Source organism: Dermochelys coriacea, chromosome 3 (assembly GCF_009764565.3).
Source record: "Dermochelys coriacea isolate rDerCor1 chromosome 3, rDerCor1.pri.v4, whole genome shotgun sequence".
Taxonomy (NCBI): Eukaryota; Metazoa; Chordata; order Testudines; family Dermochelyidae; genus Dermochelys; species Dermochelys coriacea.
In genome coordinates this window covers 157,967,628-157,988,012 of record NC_050070.1, presented here as the reverse complement: position 1 = coordinate 157,988,012, position 20,385 = coordinate 157,967,628, and the positions used below count along the sequence as shown (strand labels likewise).

Sequence of the window (20,385 nt, the reverse complement as noted above, 5' to 3'; positions counted from 1 at the left end):
ACTATAATTCAATAAAAGATTCAATAGGATATTTAATTTGTTCTGCTAAGCAATTACATCTCTATCCAATGGCAAAGAATTCTGGCTATTCTTTGCAATTCAGCCATTAGATGTTGTAAGTAGATAATTCAGTTAGGAAAAGATCAAATTGGTACAATGTTTTTTCTCTCGTTTGCCTTTACTCTTCAAAACCTTTCATTAGGCTAATAAAGCCTACATGAGAGCAACAGGTGGTGAATTAGGGTTGCCAGGCATCCCGTTTTCGACCACAACACCCAGTCAGAAAGGGACCTGGTGGTTCCAGTCAGCACTGCTGACCGGTCTGCTAAAAGTCTGGTCGGCAGCGAAGCAGGACTACGGCAGGCTCCCTGATTGCCCTGGCTCCACACAGCTCCCAGAAGCAGCCAGCATGTCCCTGTGGGTCCTAGGCACAGGGACAGCCAGAGAGGCTCCACACGCTGCCCCCACCCAGAGCACCGACTCCATAGCTCCCATTGGCCGGGAACTGCAGGCAATGGGAGATGCAGGGGCGGTGCCTGCAGGTGTGGGCAGCGCACAGAGTCCCCTGGTCCCTATGCCTAGGAGCCAGAGTGGGACCGGGGACATGCCAACACTTCCAGAAGCAGTGTGGAGCCAGGGCAGGCAGGTAGCCTGCCTTAGTCCCACTGCGCTGCCGACTGGGAGCCGGCACCCCGAACCCTCCTGCACCCCAACCCTCTGCCCCAGGTTGGAACCCCCTCCCGCACCCTAACTCCCTCCCAGAGCCTACACCCCAACTCCCTGCCCCAGCCCTGAGCCCCCCTCCACATCCAAACTCCCTCCTAGCACCTGCACCACCTTCTGCACACCAACCCCCTTCCCCAGCCCAGAGCCCCCTCCTGCACCCTGAACCCCTCATCTCTGGCCCCATCCTGGAGCCCACCTGGGAGTAGGGGCGGGGCCTCGGGGAAGGGGCAGGGCAAGGGTGTTTGGTTTTATGCAATTAGAAAGTTGGCAATCCTATGGTGAGAATACAACTGCTCAATTGAAAACTGATTTATGGAAAGAAGCCTATTTTTATTCTTAGATAAATTCACAAAATCTAGTACAATCTGCATTTCACCAGCAGTAGACAGAAATGCCAAGGGAGGAAAAACTAATCAAACACGGCTTGTAACTTTTGCTATATAAAACTGCCCAAGTTCGACAGAATCATACATGAATAATTCCAAGTATCTGTTTCACAGCTTTTGAAATACAAACCTACTCTACACAGGCTACCCTGTAAGTTACTGTGGCCTAGTGAGCTTTCATTTTACAAGCATTAGGAAGCAAGAGCCCCCTGGCTGTCCATGCATCAAGGATAGGAGGTTTAGCCACAGCAAAAATAGCTACTGTACTAACCCTCAAGGTGTGTTTATTTTTAAGGTTGGAAACAGTCAAAAAAGCTCAATGTTTACTAAATGTCAGTTCCGAGTGACCTCTAAATAACCTACAGGCACACAAAGAATGAGGGCACTTTCTGAAGTTTTATGATGCAGATAATAGAAGATCTAAGGCTCAAAGCTAGGTCCAGTCAGTCTACAGGAGGAAAAAGCTACTTATGACTGACAGTTACCAAAAGCAAGTCACTCTTCCTCAGATGAATAAGCCTTTAATGTAAATATAAGTTATCCTTAAACTGAAAGAGAGTTTTACAGCTTTTGCCCTCTAGACAGCTAGAGTCTGTTTCAAAATAATCATAATACATGTATATTGGAAGTAAAAGGAAACAAACTAGTTCTCATAGACGGGCTTTTATTTTGTACAGTGACGAGATCCCAAGACCCCCAAATTAAAGCCATTAAAGCAAAAAGTCCCAATCAGAATGGAGCTTTTAAAAATCATATCCTATGTCATACCAAGACATTAAGTTTTTCTCCTACTTTGCCAGCAATGTTATTCTACAACAAAAAAAGCCGAGCAAACTTTGAGAATTTACAGTAATTCAGAAGATTAAAAAAGATAAATAATGGAACACTGACATAGACTCATAGAATCATAGGACTGGAAGGGACCCTTGAGAGGTCATCTAATCCAGTCCTCTGCACTCATGGCAGAACTAAGTATTATCTAGACCATTCCTAACAGGAGTTTGTCTAACCTGCTCTTAAAAATCTCTAATAATGGAGATTCCACAACCTCCCTACGCAATTTATTCCAGTGCTTAACTACCCTCATATTTAGGAAGTTTTTCCTAATGTCCAATCTAAACCTCCCTTGTTGCAATTTAAGCCCATTGCTTCTTGTCCTATCCTCAGAGATTAAGAAAAAAAAATTTCCCATCCTCCTTATGTCATAAATATAAAGGGAAGGTTAACCAACTTTAAATCCCTCTTGGCCAGAGGAAAAAACCCTTTCACCTGTAAAGAGTTAAGAAGCTAAAGATAACCTCACTGGCACCTGACCAAAATGACTAATGAGGAGACAAGATACTTTCAAAGCTGGCCGGGGCGGGGGAAAAAGGGTTCTCTTGGTCTGTGTGTTGCCTTTGTCGGGACCAGAGCAGGAATGCAGGTCAGAACTCCTATAAAGGGTTAATAAGCAATCTAGTTAGATATGCGTTAGATTCTGTTTTGTTTAAATGGCTGATAAAATAAGTTGTGCTGAATGGAATGTATATTCCTGTTTTTGTGTCTTTTTGTAACTTAAGGTTTAGCCTAGAGGGATTCTCTATGTTTTGAATCTGATTACCCTGTAAGATATTTACCATCCTGATTTTACAGAGGGGATTCTTTTACTTTTTCTTCAATTAAAATTCTTCTTCTAAGAACCTGATTGCTTTTTCATTGTTCTTAAGATCCAAGGGTTTGGGTCTGTGTTCACCTATGCAAATTGGTGAGGATTTTTATCAAGCCTTCCCCAGGAAAGGAGGTGTAAGGTTTGGGAGGATTTTTGGGGGAAAGACGTTTCCAAGTGGGCTCTTTCCCTGTTATATATTTGTTAGACGCTTGGTGGTGGCAGCAATAAAGTCCAAGGGCAAAAAGTAAAATAGTTCGTACCTTGGGGAAGTTTAACCTAGGCTGGTAAAAATAAGCTTAGGGGTTTTCATGCAGGCCCCCACATCTGTACCCTAGAGTTCAGAGTGGGGAAGGAACCTTGACACCTTGTAACATTTCATGTACTTGAAAACTGTTATGTCCCCCCTCAATCTTCTCTTTTCCAAACTAAACAAACCCATTTTTTTTCCCAATCTTCCCTCATAGGTCATGTTTTCTAGACCTTTAATCATTTTTGTCATTCTTTTCTGGACTTTCTCCAATTTGTCCACATCTTTCCTGAAATGTGGCACCCAGAACTGGACACAATACGCCAGTTGAGGTCTAATCAGCGCAGAGTAGAGTGGAAGAATTACTTTCCGTATCTTGCTTACAACACTCCTGCTAACACATCCCAGAATGAAGTTTGGGGTTTTTTGCAACAGCATTACACTGGTGACTCATAGTTAGCTTGTGGTCCACTAAGACCCCAAGATCCCTTTCTGGAGTACTCCTTCCTAGGCAGTCATTTCCCATTTTATAGGTGTGCAATTGATTGTTCCTTCCTAAGTGGAGTACTTTGCATTTGTCCTTATTGAATTTCATCCTATTTACTTCAGACCATTTCTCCAGTTTGTCCAGATCATTTTGAATTTTAATCCTATCCTCCAAAGAACTGGCAACCCCTCCCAGCTTAGTATCGTCCACAAACTTTATAAGAGTACTCTCTGTGCCATTATCTAAATCTTTGATGAAGATATTGAACAGAATCAGACCCAGAACCGATCCCTGCAGGACCCCACTCATTATGTCCTTCCAGCATGACCGACACCGATGACTACTCTCTGGGAACAGTTTTCCAACCAGTTTTGTACCCACCTTATAGTAGCTCCATCTAGGTTGCATTTCCCTAGTTTGTTTCTGAGAAGGTCATGCGAGACAGTATCAAAAGCTTAACTAACATCAAGATATACCACATCTACTGCTTCCCCGCTATCCACAACCCTTGCTGCCCTGTCAAAGAAAGCTATCATCTTTAATGGGAGACATTTTTAAAAGAACTATTAGAATAAGCAGTTCTTCCCTCTACCATAGTACCCTTAGAGCCTCAGTTCACAGCTATTCCTAGTAATGGCATTAAAAGTAGCAGTTTTACCATTCTCTGTTCTGCCAGAACGAAGTTTTCATTGATAAACACACATACAAAGAAGCCCTAAAGCATAGTTAGTCTGAGGCAAAGATTTAAATTTGATGCTCAGCACATTGGTTCAATTCCTAATGCCAAAGGTCAAAACGAATGTCCCCAAAAACAGTAAAGGCTCTTCAGCTCTCCCTTACATACATTGCATCTGAGCCAGCACACATTCCTTAAGCTTGATTTAAGGTTTTGAGTTTCCAAGATTCTAATGTCTTTGCTATGTTTGACCATTTTGAATGTCTGGCTGGCAGCTTGTGAAACCATAACTTGCATTTCTCCCCTTTTTGTAATGGTACATCCACGAGGAATTACTTTATTTTTAATAGCTTTGCTAAGCAGAAGGTCAATAGGGTGATAGAAGTTGTGAAGCCAGTTTTGATTGGCGTTCTATGCTCAGCATTATTAACACAAGAGAACTGGAGAAAATGAAGCCAGGAGTCTGAGCACAGTTCACCCAGACAGTGTAACAGACTATGAAAGCCATCAACCATCACTGGGGCTGTAATTGTGTCATGGGAAATTCTACTATGACTGCTATCATGTAGCCTAAAAGTGCAAGAGTCATGAAAATGGAAGGGAAGATTTTTGAAGGCACAAAAGGGAATAAGGCACCCTACTCAAATGACTTTCAATGGAATTTGGGTACCTAGCTTTGCCCCTTCTGCCATACAAAAATTCAAGATCATAAACAAGTACCCAAAATGACCTTTATTTTTTTCATTTTTTTAATGCATGTGTTTTAATAAATTAATAATTTGGAGATTTAGACTGGTCATACTAGAGCCCACCTTTGTAAACCCAACCAGCTCTCATTTACTGATTTTTAAGTAATCTGGGGAGGGGTTATAAGAAGAACACTTAAAAGAACTACTGTTAAGCAAGCCCATTGGGCTGGTCCTTTCTGATGCAACCAGCTTAAGTTCCCACTGCCTATTACTTTACCATGTGACAACAGCAATTAAACCCCAATTTTGCAAATAGATCTCTATGGGGAAACCCCTGGCTCTGGCACTGAGCCTCAATGAAGTCAATGTACAGCCATTAGCAGGATCAGGGCTTGAATGGTTTTCAATGTCAAGTAAAATTTAGAGATTGAATAGAAAAGATAACTAAAGATATCTTCACTGATCTCACAGGTCACTCCAACTAAGCATGTTGGTACAGATGGAAGTGCTTCCTGCAGGCCACCTTAATTAACATTTTCCATTATAAGACCCTATTTTTAGTTGCTTTGCCAAACACACTGTTCAGGCCGAAATTTTCCATGTCAGCTGAAACAAAACCCGAGACAGACACCCATTTCCAAAAATAGTATCAGAGGAAAAGAAATTATTTTGCCAACATTAAGAACATTCTTACAACTGTTGCACTGAGAAGCTCTATGCTTTGGAGCAGGAACTTGAAATTTGGCAGGTGGTTGCCAGCTATTAGGAATAAGGCTCAAAAATTAAGCTAAAATGCATGATACTTTGAAACTAAAACTTGTTCCAATTTAAAATAATTTCAAAAGCCCTGTAAACTGCAGTATTTTCCTGATGATCATTTATGCTTAAGAGGTGACATTTATGCTCAGTCATTAGAAATGATAGATTTGTTACCTAACAGCCACAGAAGCAACAGCAAAACTTCTGAAGGAAACTCACTATAGCTTCAATTCCATGACAAACAGTGATGGCTTCTTTGCATATGATCTAAATACTGAGACACATAAACCAAGGGGGAGTTGTTGGTTTGTTTGTCGTGTGGACAAGGCCAAAAGAAAATGGCCAAGAGGATGTATGGATCTGGCATTTTTAACTAGTATTAATACTTATCTAAATGTGCACCAGTAAATGGTGACATTTTGTCCTGTGCCTCTAAGAGTTTGTCCAGAAAGAGACTTAATGCATGGCAAGCCAGTGTGTGAATGCACAGCGCTCTAGCCTCCCACACACTAAAGTTTACGAATGGACTCTGCTACCATGCGCTAAATTCCGTAGCATGCAGTGACATAATGCTATTTGAAACACTGGACCTGTGGGAGAAGAAGCCGTGCAGGCACAGCTACAGAAATGTGGACCTCTATAAGCAGACTGCATGGGGGATGCAGGAGATGGGACATGACAGGGATCAGCAGCAGTGGTGTGTGAAAGCAAAGGAACTGCAACAAGCATACCAGAACGCAAGGCAGGCAAACAGTCAAATAGGGGCTGAACTGCAGACCTGCCACTTTTACAAAGTGCTGCATGCCCTATTTGGCGGAGATCCCACCACCACAATGCAGACCACCCTGGAGCCCAAGATAGACACTTGCCATGTGCAAGACAGGTAGACAACTTGTGAGCTAGACATTTATATATGCTTATTGTTTTTAAAGGTATTTTTCTTTTAAACACTTTGGCTCTAAATAAAATAGTTTGCTTTAAGAAGGCTTAACTGTTAACCACTCCCAGATAGCACAGAACTGCAAGTACTGAACATAACTTGGACCTGCTGACACAATCATAGTTAGTACCTAGAGACTGCAGCCCAAAGCCTGTTCTGAAAGGGGGAGAATCACATGGCTCCACTTAGAAAGAAGGTGACAGCTCAAAGCTTTAGACGTGGAAGGGGTGCTCTCACAGTCCAGGAGGGCTCAGCAGTGCAGTTAGTCTGGTAACCGTGACAGATGCCACTATGACTGCCGTGAAGGTGTTGAAATAATGAAATGTGAAGCAGCTGATATTTGAAAGAGGTATGCCTTCCATCTTCAGTGAGACTACAGAAATTATAAATTCCCCTGAACTGACACACTCTCACTCCCCTCCCCTACCCATATGCACTCTCATACCTTAACTCTCTTATGTATTATTACATTTGCAATGATTATCTCTAGAAGCAAGTAAGCTGCAGCAGCAAGCAAGACAGCTAAAAAGAATCAAAAGCCACCATCCATCATCCCAAGCAGCACCAACCTTCCAGTTTTACACTGCTTCTGCAACACAGCATCACAGAGACGTCACCATCCCTGGTGAGTGGTGCTCACAAAAGCACTGCCAAGGGATTCGGATTTACATTTTTCTTCTAATAATTTTAACATGATATGGACTAGCTATTCTAGTTAAAAGACACCGACAGCTTCTCCTCAAACACCAAATTGTTTAGACCATTTAATCCTGGAGAGGAGACATAAGCTAACCTTGATAAATAGAGAGAAACAGTAAGATTTAACATGAATTTAAGATTGAATATTCATTAATGTGCCAGTCTCAAGACTAATCCTTGAGTGGCCTTTTTTTTTTTTAAATACAACTGAAGTAAGTGTTTCTTCAGTTTTATAGTTAAAATCACTTACCTGTGCCCATTTATAAACTGTTTAGGTTATCCATGATAAACCAGACAGGAGTCACCAACCCCTAAATTAAATTCCTTAGTCCATTTATAAACTGTTTCAGTTATCTATGTTACATTAAGACAGGACTCAATACCCATTTGGGGTTTAATATACTTTGGTCTCAACTTGCCTTGAGAAGAGTTGCCACACCCAGTAGACCCACTCTTACAGTGTAATCTGTTGAAAGCTCTCTACGAAGATACACAGAAGGGATTGTAGTGTAAGTAACCATTGTTTAATGCTTGCTTGTTTTTGTTTCTCTGGACTGTATACTTAATAATTTTTGTTATTTAAAATTATTTGGCACTCAACAACTTAACACCACTTTCTGCCCCACAAATCATTGCTTCCATTTGTTTCTGCTGTTGCCATATGTTAACAAGGAGGGAAGGAAGTGGATGGACTTAGCACAAAGCAGAATTAGTGGAACATCTCAATGCCAAAAGGAAAAGATAAAGTGATGGAAAGGCACTAGGTCACAATTATATGAAGCAGCACAATGTGCTCTTTTACACAATCAGCCTGAACTCAATTAACAGTCCAGAAGCTTAATTTATAGTCACTGAGGCACAGATCAACAAAAAAACCCATGTTCTTCACCCTTCTTTCAATGAATTAGATGAGGGAAAGAAGTGGTGGAATTGGTTGTAAAGGAATAAAAATTGATGTGACAAGAAAGATATTTGAAGATAAATTGAGTAAAAGTGAATTATTGGTATGCACAGGGTTTCCAACAACATTTAAGATTTACAACTAGTGAAATAAAATTTTCATCATGGATACAATGTTCTCCAAAATAAGTCACTGGCATTCATCAAGCAAGAAAAAGATTAGATCCTCAGCAAACCCCATTTTCACCCATCCTTGCCTACAACGATTTTAATTAATCTTTGAAACACAATGCACTTAGATATTTAAACAAGATAAAATTAGTACTCTAGAGGATACAAGATTAAAACAGACATTATCTTCAGTAAAATAACTAAATGGGATCACAAGCAATTATAACTGTCAGATTTAAGTGGGCAATTTTGACAATTGATTTAAACTATGCAAGAGGCTTGTTTGGATTTTTTTTTTAAACTAAACTGAGATGGTATTTTTCAGTGATTCCTAAAATATTAAGAGGCTGTGATTAGTTAAGGGTGTTCTAAACATAACGTGCCTACCCCTATAAAACATAACATGGAGGGGAGGGATAGCTCAGTGGTTTGAGCATTGGCCTACTAACCCAGAGTTGTGAGTTCAATCCTTGACGGGGCCATTTAGGGATCTGGGGAAAAAATTAGGGATTGGTCCTGCTTTGAACAGGGAGTTGGACTAGATGACCTCCTAAGGTCCCTTCCAACCCCGATATTCTATGATTCTATACCCCCTATAAAAGCAAGAACATGAATAGTTGAGACATCTAACAGTACATACACACTACCCTTCCACCAACTGACACAAACTTCACTAATGTCAAATCCACTACACAGCCCAACACATCACACTACTGACTCTGCTCCTGTGAGGATCCCAGACTTTTAGTACCCAAGTCCCCATATTCCTTTCTGCCCACCCCGTTCCCCTCATCCCATAGAGGCAGATATAAGATTGCAACGTGTGGTGTATGCTGATTGTCCTATTGAAGACTTTCTCTGAGTAGTAAAGAGAAGCAGTAAATGGTACCTACAATATGATGTCTTAATTGTTCACTTCCTTGCTTTTATGGTTTGATGTTACATATGTTATATAGAGACCAACCTTAACTGATACGCAATATGATTGTTTTGTATACCAATTTCCAAGTTTATCTTTTAGTTTTATCACGCTATCTACCAGTGAGAACTCTTGACGTGTTCAGTCCCATCACTTCACAGAATCACTTCATCACCCAACAGAACTGCAGCATGTAAGTTAACTGGAGAGGAATGGCAGCGACTGGCTGAATTACCTCTGATGTCACAACAATACTACTTAATGAGGTAAAAAAGAAAAGGAGTACTTGTGGCACCTTAGAGACTAACAAATTTATTTGAGCATAAGCTTTCGTGAGCTACAGCTCACTTCAACGGATGCATTCGGTGGAACATACAGTGCGGAGATTTATATACACACACACAGAGAACATGAAACAATGGGTTTTTTGTTGAAGGATAGCCACTCTCAGGTCTGTAATCGAGTGACCGGAGAGATTAAAGTGTTCTCCGACTGGTTTTTGAATGTTATAATTCTTGACGTCTGATTTGTGTCCATTTATTCTTTTACGTAGAGACTGTCCAGTTTGACCAATGTACATGGCAGAGGGGCATTGCTGGCACATGATGGCATACATCACATTGGTAGATGCACAGGTGAACGAGCCTCTGATAGTGTGGCTGATGTGATTAGGCCCTATGATGGTGTCCCCTGAATAGAACAGTTCAATCTCTCCGGTCACTCGATTACAGACCTGAGTGGCTATCCTTCAACAAAAAAAACTTCAAAAACAGACTCCAACGAGAGACTGCTGAATTGGAATTAATTTGCAAACTGGATACAATTAACTTAGGCTTGAATAGAGACTGGGAGTGGATGAGTCATTACATAAAGTAAAATTATTTCCCCATGTTATTTCTCCCCCCACCCCAGCCCCTACTGTTCCTCAAAAAGAAAAGGAGTACTTGTGGCACCTTAGAGACTAACAAATTTATTAGAGCATAAGCTTTCGTGAGCTACAGCTCACTTCATCGGATGCATTTGGTGGAAAAAACAGAGGAGAGATTTATATACACACACACAGAGAACATGAAACAATAGGTTTATACTGTTCCTCAGACATTCTTGTTAACTGCTGGAAATGGCCCACCTTCATTACCACCACAAAAAGTTTTTCTCCTCCCCCTGCCCCGCTGGTAATAGCTCATCTTAAGTGATCACTCTCCTTACAGTGTGTATGATAAAACCCATTGTTTCATGTTCTCTGTGTGTGTATATATAAATCTCCCCACTGTATTTTCCACCAAATGCATCCGATGAAGTGAGCTGTAGCTCACGAAAGCTTATGCTCAAATAAATTTGTTAGTCTCTAAGGTGCCACAAATACTCCTTTTCTTTTTTGCAAATACAGACTAACACGGCTGCTACACTGAAACCTGTTAATGAGGTAAGCTTCTGCACTGGCCCTGGCAAAGTTATAAATCACACTGTTCATTATTAAACAAAAAGTTCTACCGGCTATTGTTCCCCCCCACCCCCAAAAAACATGCCTTTTCCCAGCGTTTCCACTGAATTCTAGTTATAGGGAAAGTTTGAAGAATTAGTAAGAAGTGTTAGTTTGAAGGGCCCAAAAAACCCATGAGGTTCAAAAGAGTAATTTCTTAAAATTAAAATCAAGCCCTTTAAGAAAATTTTAACTCAAACTAATTCGTACAATTACTTAAAAATATTAAGAAAATTAACAGTCGCTTATAGATTACATGCTGTAAATTTGAGGAAGATTCTTCCTGCAACACAGAAGGTTCGGTCTCTGCTTTAAGTAAAAAAACTGAACCCATCCTTAACTATGGAGCTCATTACCAGCACATCCATGATTAAAAAATGGTCAAGCACATGCTTCAGCCTTTTGGACATACTGACAGCATACACACAGTATTCACGCAAAGTTAACAAAAAAACCCAGACCCTACCTCAGGCTTCATCACACTTCCTGCTGTCTGATACAATGCAGCTGTGGGGAAAGTTCACAGTGTAAACCGAAGGCACTGAAGTATAGATGCCTATAAAACATGGCTGCAGAAAACAGAAGCTAGATTTTTTTTTTTTTAAAATCCTTTACAGGCATAGTTTACACAATGTGTTGGATCCAAGACAGCAGCCCAGGTGGCTGAAGATCACTTGCCTACGACTGATTCCTATCTTTTAAGGAGACAAAGTAAGGGAGTAAAGAAAAATCCTTACAGGGCACCAAAATCCTTAAACCCGACTGGTAATTGCTCCTGCCCTGCATATAACTTTCTGAAAATATTGTAGCCTTGTTTAAACCCTCTGGAAGTGTGGCGTTTGTAACAGAAATAGAGACTAAATTACAGCAGCAACAATGCAGAAAGCAGAGAGTACCATCTCAGCAAGGCCACCCCAAACTTGAATGTGTTAACTTGTAAATGAACCAAGAACAACAACTTGGAACTTTTTCAGCAAGTAAGAGCCAATGGGAGTCTATATTCAAGATAGACTGCAAATGATTCTGAGGCATCCAGAGGACAACTTGGCATGGAGAAAGTGTGAAAAGTGTCAAGAAAAGCACATATATAAAAGAAAGATGTCCCAAAACCAAGCAAAGCTCTGGCAAAACATTAACATATTTAAAATGTAAATAAGATAGGTCTCTTTTTTCTATAGAGGTTTCTGTTTGTGTGAAAAGAAACTTCCTCTCTAATTCTTTGCAGAAAACAAATAAAACTAAATTGTGTGTACATATTAAGAGTTGCTCATTGTCATAAATTCTAATAAGTAATTCAAATTAAGTCTATTTAATGCAAAAAAAAGTGACTTTACTGTAGGTATTTTTAAAGAAATCTCAAAAGTTTGTTTTATCTTAAAAAAATGTTTTGCTTTGCTCCTTAGAAATATCAGGAATGTTAGCTCTGCTCTTCCATTTTTTGTTTCAAAGAATTGAATAACTCTTTGTACAAACAGCTGTCTCAGCCCTTAATTGAAAAGAGAGTGGTGTTGATTTTTAAGTAGTGGTTTTCTTACCTTGAATTTTCGGTCCCACAAGGGGAATGAGAATTGCAAGGAAGAAAGGGGTGAGTAGGGATACACAAACTGCCTTCATTGTGGTGGAATGAATCATGTGTAGGTGTGAATCATGAGTAGTGTTCAGGTTTCAGAGTAGCAGCCCTGTTAGTCTGTATCCGCAAAAAGAAAAGGAGGACTTGTGGCACCTTAGAGACTAACAAATTTATTTGAGCATAAGCTTTCGTGAGCTACTGAGCTGTAGCTCACGAAAGCTTATGCTCAAATAAATTTGTTAGTCTCTAAGGTGCCACAAGTCCTCTTTCTTTTTGAGTAGTGTCCAGACCACTACATGCCATGTAAGAAACAGCTTCTTCTCCAAGGTTTATGTTAACAAAATGTTAACAAAAAGCAGAGAGTTTAGAGAGTCTTAAATTTATTTCATCCTCAATCAAGTTTCACTTTTATTGGTATACACATTGCCATAATCCTACCAGGTGTCATGAGTTGTCTACAGATTCTTCCAGAGCAGACAAGATTTAAATTTTTAATATAAAAATCATAAGCAGAAAAAAAAATGAAAAAAAATGCTAGTCATCTTTATTCATCATAAGGCAACAAACATTTATGTCCCTTAGCAGGTCACTTTTGAACTATAACTAATCATCAGCCATAGGAGTCATTACTGGACTGGCAGGAGCAGCTTTCTAGTTAGTCACCTAGCATATGAATTCAGCATGTCCATATTGCAATTTGTTGATTTGAAAACATTTCACTTTTTTTTTTTTTTTTAAATACTACAACTCCATAAGCTTCACCTGCCTAAAGCTTCAGAGGCCTGAAATCCATGCTTGTTAATATTTTAGACTGAGTAAAATCTGCATTCACAATAGGAAAAATTGAACTGATGTTCTTGTCAGGGTTTCCCTAATCATCTCACCTACGTTAGAACAAAATCTTTTCAAATGGAAAATTCCATTATGCAAGTGATATCTTACAAGTCCCATCTGTTTGAAAAGGGTACCCTAACAGGGTTTCCTGTTATTGTTTAAAGGTTTCCCCATAAGACAAATGTAGCTACTGTTGTCACACACCTACACTCTATGAAGCACTGCCATACAGTTTAAGAAAATAATTGGGGTTTCCGATAACCTATTTTTCATATTGTTATTGAGACTAATTTTTGTGATCTGAGTTCTCAGAATAATTACTGGCATGAAACGGATTTATAAGAAGTGCCAATAAGGATCTTCATGGTCTCGTTAGTTTTGTATGTCAGTGGAAAGTACACACAACCATGTATAGAGAGTCATAACAGAAAACTTAACGTAATAATTGGTTTCCAAAATGAGATATTTTTGTAAAAACAGTACTCTGAATTCCTTCCAGCCCAATATTCTTTAAGTTTAATGTGGATTTGTGGTTGGATGCCTAGTTCTCTGCTTTCACAAACAAGAACATCCTTCACCTCTCTGGAATTTATGTTAATATGACATGACTGCCTGAAAAGATTTGGAAAATGTTATAATTCTAGTTATTTATTATAATTCAGTTGACATGGGTCTACTCCTTCCCATACTACTTGCAAAAACACAAAGTGAAAAAATACCAACCCTAATACATAGACCATATGAAAAATTATTTTCAGTTTATATAACTGATATTGAGAGACTGCTGATGATCCTTATTTGCACTCCTGACACTTTTTAAAAAGGCATTCCTAGTTACTTAATAGATGTATTTGAAGAAAACCTCTGCATTCTGCCTTCAATTTCTAATTGGCAGTTTTTACAGGATGTAAAATTTTGGTTACTACTGATCAAGTCTTCATTAGACTCAGTAACCTGAAGGTGAAAGGCATCTTCCTGACAGTAGAGCAGTCTCCAGAGTCATCCAGTTCCTAGCCATACGTATATAATTATGTATTTAGAACATCCACCTAAGCTTTGCTTACAAGCAAATTAGCAGAGTTTGAGGTCAGAAAGGACCATTAGACCATCTGATTTGATCTCCTGTATATAATACAGGCCATTACATTTTATCTACATACATACATACATACATACATCTACATATTGAGTCCAAGAATGTGTGTTTGACTGAAGCATAATGTGTTTGGCTAAAGTATAAATTCCAGAAAAGAAATCCAGTCATGATCTGGAGACAATGAGAGAGAGAAAATCCACCACTTCCTCTGGTAATTTGTTGCAGGGGTTAATCAAGCTTGCAGTTAAAAAATTGTGCCTAGTTTCTAACTTGATTTTGTCAGGCTTCACCTTCCAGCCTTTGGTTCTTGTTATCCTGTTCTGCGCTAAATCAAAGAGCCCATTAATATCCAAGTATTGCCCCCCTGTCAAGGTATTCATACACTAAGCAAATCACCTCTTAATATTCTTTCTGATCACTGTGAAGGATTTTCTCCCCCCTCTAATCATTTTCATTGCTCTCTTCTGCTCCCTCTCCAATTTTTCAACATCCTTTTTTAAACGTTGACATCAGAACTGAACACCATATTCTAGGATCAGTCTCACCAATGCTGTATACAAATACAAAATGACCTCCTTACTCCTACTCACTATTCCCCTGTTTAAACATCCAAGGATCACATTAGCTCTTTTTGCCACATTATCACACTGCGAGTTCAAGCTCAGTTGTCTATCTACTATGACCCCTAAATCCTTCTCACAGTTATTTTGCTTGTGATACAGAGGCCCATTGATGCCAACTGGCAAAGGGTTCACTATTCTTTAACAGGTTTCAGAGTAGCAGCCATGTTAGTCTGTATTCTCAAAAAGAAAAGGAGTACTTGAGGCACCTTAGAGACTAACAAATTTATTTGAGCATAAGCTTTCGTGAGCTACAGCTCACTTCATCAGATGCAACAGTAACTCCTGACAAGCCTCACAAACCCACTACATTCAACACATTGCTTTCACAGTATTTCTCCAAAGAGGGTCAAGTGAAGTCTCTAATAGAAAGATCTCTTATGTCAGTGATCCTCATAATAGTTGCAAGATGTATGTACTGATGACATTTAAGGAGTTGTGTATATACAGTATATACTGTGTATCTACTATACATACATACATATGTTTTAAAGTCTGAATCAAAGCAGGGTTGTCAAGAAGGTTTTGCCCAGACAAAGAATGTATATTCACCTGTCTGCCTTGGTTCACAAGAAAAATGGCACTGTAAGCTAACACAGTGGAAGGCCATTTGAACACAGCGTCACCATGAGGATGTGAAGGCAACATGGAGCCAGTATACCATGGGAAATCATGACTCTGGGGACCAAACTATGAACATTGGGGATATAAGAAGTAGGCAAAACCACCTCTCTTTATCCTTCATTGAAGAAGCAAAAAAGGACAACCCCTTTTGCCTTAGTGAAAGGGGGATCCCAGACACGTCGGTGGAAGATTGTTTTAGGTGAGAAACTACTGTAGATGAGGGTTTAGCCTATTAAAGTAACTTTGGATTTTAAGAATAGTGTTATACTTTTGTTTTATGTGTTTCTTTTTTTAGCCTTATTCACTATCACTATTACCTTAGCCTTGGATTTAAAAAACCAAAAAACATAACTTTTCGCTATAAACATAATCTCAGTGCCGTGATGTTATATTGGAGCTGATCCTCAGTTAAAGCAAACAAGCTGGTGTGTGCACTGGTCCTTTGGGGACAGCTTACCTGGTAATTTCTGAGTGTCCACTGACAGGGGCTGGACACTGCAGGGGAATGTTTTTAGGGAATCTGGGGTTGGGAGGCATTTGTTGTTAGCCTGCAAAGCAAAGTAAGGGCTAGCAAAGACCTGAGGAGATTGGCTGAGTGGCTAACAGACTGCTTTTATCAGGGAGTTGGCACCCAGTTAAACACAAGCAAATCTTCCTCTCGCTGGAGGCAGGGGTGACTCTCAGTCCTTGGCACCCTGAGAAAGTGTCACACTGCTGTCCAGGATACAAGTTTCCCATTCTGTAGGCATGGCCTGAATTCCTTGATCCTGGATATCAAACTCTGTATTTGGCTGTGTTAAAAGGCATTTTGTTTGAATGGGCTCAGGTTACTAGGCAATCCAGTTTGCGCCATACGACCGCCTTGTCGTCATCGTTATTTGAATGGGCTCAGGTTACTAGGCAATCCAGCTTGCTCCGTACGACCGCCTTGTCGTCATCGTTATATGAATGGGCTCAGGTTACTAGGCAATCCAGCTTGCTCCGTACGACCGCCTTGTTGTCATCGTTATTTACCATTCCGCCAATCTGCACATTTTCTCAGCAGTGGTTTTATATTTCCTTCAAGTTTATTCATGAAAATACTGAAGAGCATTAGGCCCAGTACTGACCTCTGTGGAAGCCCTCTGAAAATACCCCCATTCAATGATTCCCCACTGACAATTACTTTGAGAACTGTCACTCAGGTCTCAATCCATTTAACATGTTCTCTATTAATATTGTACAATGCTAATTTTTTTAATCAGAATGGTATGCAGAACTAAGGCAACACCTTGCAAAAGTGTAACCATTACACCTATGCGGCCACCTTCATCAACCACACTTATAATGTCAAAGAATGAAATCAGGTTTGTTTGAAGGACCTATTTCCCATAAAACATCGTCAACTGGCATTAATTATACAGATAGCCTTTAATTCTTTAACAAGTGAATCCCATATCAAAACCCGTCACTTTTGGTAAGCTGTTATGAAAAGCTTTCCAGACCTATCATTTCATATTAAGCAACTCAGCAGTAACTAGAACCATCTCTGAAAAGCACCAATCTAGACTATCAAAATTCTTTATTTGGCTATACAGTTCTATTTTTCAAAAGCAAATATTACTTAAAATTGGCTGAAGAATTAAAAATGAAGTCATCTAGAAATTAACCTGCATCCTACTCCACTTTGTGTCCTTGTCAGAAAATAATCCATTACCCACAAAATCCCTGAAGAGGTCACCCAAATCACTGTCAGAGCTCCAAATACTTTTCCACATACACATTTCATCTTACATCCTAAATACCATAGGGCAGCTATTGTCTCAAAGCAGTTTGCCACTGGGCCATCTCAAGAATGGTATTTTTAATATAATTCATTAAAGGGCAATATTTTACATGTCCTTCTGTGGAGGGTCTTGAGTCCAATAAGACACCAGTTACTTCCACTTCTCCATGAAGCACATTAATGACATAACTTTTTCCTAATTCAGTTGCCACTGCATTATCTAACTTTAGAGTATTTGTCATTTAAAATGCACAGAATAAACACTGAGGTGAACTATAAAGCACTTGGCCAAGCTGGGAAATTCCATTTGTTTAATTTAGCTAGGGACACTCCAGGCAGAATGCATTTTATTTACAAAAACTTGGCTTCTCAGCAAATAATTACATCTGCTTGTATTTTCAGAGACAAACAGGATCATAGGTTCTGGAACTAGGGGTGCTGCCACATCCCCTGAATAGAAGTAGTAATAACCATCCAAATACATGCCTTCCACCGTCTGCATCCCCACAATAAAAATTGTTCCAGCACCACCGAACAAGATTGTAAAAGTCAAGTGTAACAGAAGTTTTTTCTCAGATAGGATTTTTGCTTGAACAGCAGAATGTACAGCAAGCATATCAAAACCAAAAGACTGAGCTAGTTAGAGCCCTGAACATTTATACTTTCCATTTGAGCAAAACCAATAATACTTTAAAAAGAAACCTAACTAGATGGACAGCAATTTTTGTCCAAGTATAGGTAAAACTTCTTAATTTAAAACAGAGGAAGCTCAGCCAGCATTGTCACAGTCTAGAACAGGGCTTGGCAACCTTTGGCACACGGCCCGCCAGGGTAAGCCCCCTGGAGGGCTGGGCCGATTTGTTTACCTGCCGTGTCCGCAGATTCAGCCAATCGCAGCTCCCACTGGCCACGTTCGCCACTTCAGGCCAATGGGGGCTGTGGGAAGCGGCGGTCAGCACATCCCTCAACCTGCGCCACTTAGGGATCATTTTCAGTTGCTTATAACTTCAGAGAAAGGAAGGAATCATTTAATCAAAGATTGTATTAATAATAATTTATACAGTGAAGGGGGCCAATTTAAGGTTGCACAGGCAACCTTAATTTTGTTATTTCCTAACTTTTGAGTGTTTCTTTGCAAAATTAATGTTCTTTTAATGTAGTCTGTGCATGTAATTACATATATGTGTATACATGTGTGTATTTAGGTAGCAGAAGACATTTTTCATTTCTTCATTTCCACATGTGGCTCATCAAGCAGGGACTATAGAATTGACTTCCTCAGTAACAGACTCCCCATCAAAAAGTAAGGGAGTAAAATAATGCCCAACTCTGAACCTATTCCTTAAATCAACCTCTGTACCAGATGACTGGCGGATAGCTAATGCAACAATTTATTAAAAAGGCTCCAGAAGCGATCCTGGCAATTTCAAGTTGGTAAGCCTAACTTCAGTACCAGACAAATTGGTTGACACTATAGTAAAGAATTATCAGACACACAGATGAACACGATACACTGGGGAAGAGTCAACATGACTTTTGTAAAAGGAAATCATGCTTTACCAATCTATTAGAGTTCTTTGAGGGTGTCAACAAAGATGTAGACAAGTGTGGTCCAGTGGATACAGTTTACTTGGACTTTCAGAAAACCTTTGACAAGATCCCCCCATCAAAGGCTCATGCAAAATAAGCAGTCGCTGGCATAAGAGGTACTGTCCTCTCTTGGATCAGCAACAGGATAAAAGATAGGAAACAAAAGGGGAGAAATAAATAGTCAGTTTTCACACTGGAAAGAGGTAAATAGTAGGGTCACCCAAGGAGCAGGACAGGGATCAGTGCTGTTCAACATGTTCATAAATGATCTGGAAAAAGGGTAAACAGTGAAGTGGCAAAGTTTGCAGATGATACAAAATTACTTAAGACAATCAAATCCAAAGCTGACTGTGAAGACTTAAAAAGAGATCTCACAATACTGAGTGACTGGGCAACAAAATGGCAGATGAAATTCAAACTTGATAAATGTAAAGTAATGCACATGGGAAAATAAAATCCCAACTATACATTCAAAATGATGAGTCTAAATTAACTATTACCACTCAAGAAAGATCTAGGTGTCATTGCAGATAGTTCTTTAAAAACAGCTGCTCAATGCGCAGCAGCAGTCAAAAATGCAAACAGAATGTTAGGAACTATTAAGAAAGGGATAGCTAATAAGACGGAAAATATCATAATGCCACTATATAAATCTATGGTACGCTCACATCTTGAATACTGTGTGCAGTTCTGGTCACCACATCTCAAAAAAGATATATTAGAATAAAAAAAAGTACAGAGAATGGCAACAAAAATGATTGGGGTATGGAACAGCTTCTATATGAGGTGAGATTAATAAAACTGACTGTTCATCTGGTCCATCTACACAGTTAGGTCAATATTAAGGCAGATTATGTTGACCTAATTATGTCAGTGTCTACACTATAGACTTCCTCCCGCCAATGTAAGTGCCCTACTACACCAACATAACCACCTTCACGAGAGGTGTAAGGCTTACGTCGGTGTAGTTAGGGCGATGCAGTGTCTGGGTAGACACTGCATCTCTTACATCAACTGTTGGCTGTCTTGTCAATTTCACAGGTGTGTCAGTGCAGCCACCAGCAAGAGCTGATGGCTGCACTCTGGGGCCACCAAAAATGTTGTTGTGGGAACTCCAGTTCTAGATGCTTTGAGTGTTTTAGGGAGTTTGGCCAGGAGGGACTGGTGCAGGAGCAGTGGATTTATGGCTCTCATCATTTGGTTTAGGGGGGTTTCTGTAGTGTATGCTGGGGAATGAACTTATTAAGCTAGTATTTTGTGAAACCTCTACAAAACACATCCAGACTGGACAATGTTCTTTCTGCCATGAAACAGGAATTAAATTAGGGCACCTTTCAATCTGACAAGAGCCAGCTTCTAGACACAAAACAGTCAGATGGAATTTGGGGGAGTGTAAGAGAGGGATCCAACATACAGGAAATGTATTGAAATTCCAACGGGTAGCATGAAATTAGTATGAACTGAAAACAAAATTCTCATTGAATCAGTAACTACATGCTGCACTGAATTCCCTCACATTCCCTCTATGCTGCTCTGAATTCCTTCACGTTCCACGT

At 39.8% G+C, this 20,385-nt stretch overlaps 1 protein-coding gene and 1 long non-coding RNA gene across 7 annotated transcripts in view; both read right to left on the bottom strand.

Moving 5' to 3' along the window:
- LCLAT1 (lysocardiolipin acyltransferase 1) overlaps nucleotides 1-20,385 on the bottom strand; it is a 209,723-nt gene that overhangs the window by 135,115 nt on the left and 54,223 nt on the right. The gene's annotated exons all lie outside the window — the stretch shown is intronic.
- Nucleotides 13,038-18,713, bottom strand: LOC122459481. The gene is made up of 2 exons (XR_006280202.1): nucleotides 16,438-18,713; nucleotides 13,038-16,304 (listed from the first exon to the last, which is right to left on the bottom strand). It is a non-coding gene; the product is annotated as an uncharacterized LOC122459481 (long non-coding RNA).